Here is a 3,574-nt window from a genome sequence, read left to right on the forward strand (position 1 = left end):
GAAAACAAAACATCCTGTTGATAAAAGAGCAATGTAGTCACTGTAAGAGAAGTTAATGAGCTGCCAACAAAGAACTGGAGGCTGAAATCAAGTGATGTAATACACAGGCTGAATCATTTTGAATAAAAACAATGAAAAACAGAAAAAAATATAAAAAGTGGTCTGAAGTTTTTATTTTGTGTTTTTAGTTTGTGACTCTTAATTAAACTAATCAAACCCAGAGAGTAAATACAATTGTCAACATAGTAAGCACATTAGTGTTCCCAGTAGTGTCCCTTAATGTTGTTGATGAATGTGGTCATATGGTCTGTACCTGCCTGTGCTGCACAGTGAAGACAGATGGACTCTATGGCAGATGGTCTCTCTGTGAGATCATTTCCTGTTGGCCCATGTCTTCACAGCGATACAGTGTGGATTTACAATATATAACAAATATTTAATTAACATGACCCTGACCTTTACTCCAGTTCTTATACAATACTATTGCTCTAGGGGTGCCGAATAAACTCATCATCCTCTCCCTTCCTCTCACTCATGGTGCAGAAAGAATTAAATATAACAAAGTAAAATAACTAGACAAAATACAGTAAAACAGCTAAACAACTAAACATATTTAGACAAAAACCCACAATTAAACCCAAATCCGCCTAGAAAGGCAAAGGGAATGATATCCCACAATTCTTTGCGGTGCCAATCTAAAAGCAGCACCAAAGTTACACCTACTTAATTGAATTATGATAATTTAAATGAAAGTAAAATAACTGTCTGATAACTACGTGTTATTTTCAGGGTGACTGAACTCAAAAACATTATTTATCTTAACTGTAGCAAATAATTAAGTTAGATCAATGTAAAAAAGTTTATTTTTCCAACATCCATATGTGGTCTGATCACCCTCTCATGGTGGAAAAAGTATTATCAGAGCTTCTTCATCCACTAAATCATCTTCAAATGGACACGCCATGCTGCTTCACCTCTCTGAAAACAAACTAACCTTCAACTAAACCTGCTCCAGACCAGGTTATGTTCAGAGCATGAGTTGCTATGGGAACTAAGCATACCCTGAAACATTCCTCTGTTTTTGGAACCGGAAGCTGAGGTTATCCGCTTCCGTAGCCTCAAACTTACCGTGGTAACTAGCATAACCTGCTTTCTGGAATACCCCCCTGGAGAACCAACCTTCGGTTTTAGTCAGTTTAGTCCAAAATCGTGAAAAAACAGCAAGACATACAAAAAGACAGAACAAAGAATACACACAAATGAAATGTAAGTCTTTGGGTTTATGAAGCAAACAGGAGATGTGTTTAATGTCCCACTCGATCGTCTTTAGGTCTATTGTAAAAGTCTTCCCATTTAATTTTGATTATGCTGATTCTTGGTAAAATTAAAAAAACTTGTTTTGTTTTCTAGTTCGAAAGAGATTCTCCTCTGAGGGTGGGACTTTTGGCGCAGAGTAAGCCTGTCTCCTTTTCCCATCATCCCTTTGTTTACACTCTCCCTTGCTGGCTTACACCCCCTCACAACCTCAATCTAACATTATGGTGCAACACAATAGGCGAGCAATATCGGATCTATCCAGCCGTACAGTTCTGATCCAGATCCCAGCTCAGACGAGGAAAACAAAAACCTTCATGGATCTGTTTGTTTACAAGTCCATGCATCCGAATGGAGCGGAGCCAGGGGCTTGTGGCCCGTCAATTGTGGCACCTTAATCACTTCTACAAACTTTTTCAAACTGCATGTTTTTGTCTGCTCCTGATTCACAATAATTTGAATAAAGAATACTCAGAAATGTTAATTTAGTTTTAATTAGTTTATATATGTTTCCAACGCAATGCTACAAGAACATGTTAAAAACACCAACAACACAATTTTTATTAGAGTGAGTCTTTAAGTCAAGATAACTTTAACCCTTGTGTTGTCTTGCGGGTAGAAAGCTACACACTGTGACATTTAGTTGTAGTAAAAATACCTTAACCCATCCATTTCCACCTTGTAAATTTATGATTCCCGAAATGGTCTCCATTATTTAAAAAATAACATTTGTATTTATTTTTACAAGTAAGTGGGACACCACTAGTGTACTAAGATCGTCCCTATGGGTTTGGAAAGCATTTGAAGACCAGAAAAAAAGTTAAAAGTTCACACACACACTCTTTAATTTAAAACTAAATTTAAAAACTCTTTAATTCACAAACACGCACAAAGCAGGGGGTATTCTGGAAAGCAGGTCATGTGAGTTACCTCGGTAAGGTTGAGGGTAAGGAAGCGAATAACCTCAGCTTTCTTTTCCATAATGGAGGTATGTTAAATATACGCAAGGGCACAATGTCAGACAGATAACGGACAGCACAAAACGCTAAGTTAACAAGTTTTATTGACATTTCTAATTAAACGAACATTGCTGTTTATCTATTTAAATTTATCACATTAGATTATTATTAATTAGATACGACGGAGTATTAGGGCCACCAAAAAAAAAAAAGTTAAATTTACGAGATTTTATCTCGTAAATTTAGGAGATAAAAACTCGTAAATTTACGACTTTTTATCTCATAAATTTACGACTTAAAATCTCGTAAATTTACGAGAAAAAAGTCGTAGATTAAGGAAAAAACACCGAAGTTTCTCGTTTATCGGAACCTAGCTTGAAGATGAAGTATGTGGAGCCTTTTGTGAAGCTTCATTTCCGGATTATTATAGGTGTAAAACAAAGAGATTCTGAACCTTTTGGCTACTCAAAATCAGATTATTTTTTATTTAAGCGGAGTTTAATATGTAAAATAAGGAGCTCAGAGACACGTTTGGGTGTAGACAATCGCTGCAGCCTTTATTCTCCTTTTCATTCACATATCCTGAAGTTCATTTGTCACATTACGTCATGAACCTGTCATCCCAACACCAATGCGGAAGTAAACAGTGTTACAAATGCCCCCCTCCTGCAGATGAAATGTCCCGTTTCAGCATAAAACAATAAAGAGGAATGAAAATAGTGTTTTATATTAGCTTTGGAACGTTGAAAATGCCAAAAAAAAGTGCTCCTCCTTTTGTGTGACGGAAGCGTCACACAGACGTAGAGTCTTGTCTTTGGTGGAGGAAGAAAGGATTCAAGCAAACAGCTGCAGGGACACCGACGACGGCTTCATCGGGCTGCAGAGATCCTGCAAACCAACCATCAATAAATAAAACTTTAATGAATCGTAAATCAAACAAATGACCTTCCAGACATTTGGAACGTTATCAATAAACATTCAGCTCACCTGTTCAACAAAGTTTAGTCGGTCTTCTCTGCGGCTGCATGGCGTTCACCTGCTGCTCTGCATGCTCACTTCCACTGTAATCTCCTAAAATTACAAGTTTTTTTCTCCTAAATTTACGAGTTTTTATCTCCTAAATTTACGAGATAAAATCTCGTAATTTTAATTTTTTTTTTTTTGGTGGCTCTAATTTTTTTTTTTGGGTGGCCCTAATACTCCGTCGTAATTAGACATGCTAATTAACACGGAGACTAACAAGGAAATAAACAAAGTTTCAATGTAATGCCGTTGACCTCGTGACCTACTGTTTACGTTGA

Source organism: Oryzias latipes, chromosome 7, assembly GCF_002234675.1.
Source record: "Oryzias latipes chromosome 7, ASM223467v1".
Lineage (NCBI taxonomy): Eukaryota > Metazoa > Chordata > Actinopteri > Beloniformes > Adrianichthyidae > Oryzias > Oryzias latipes.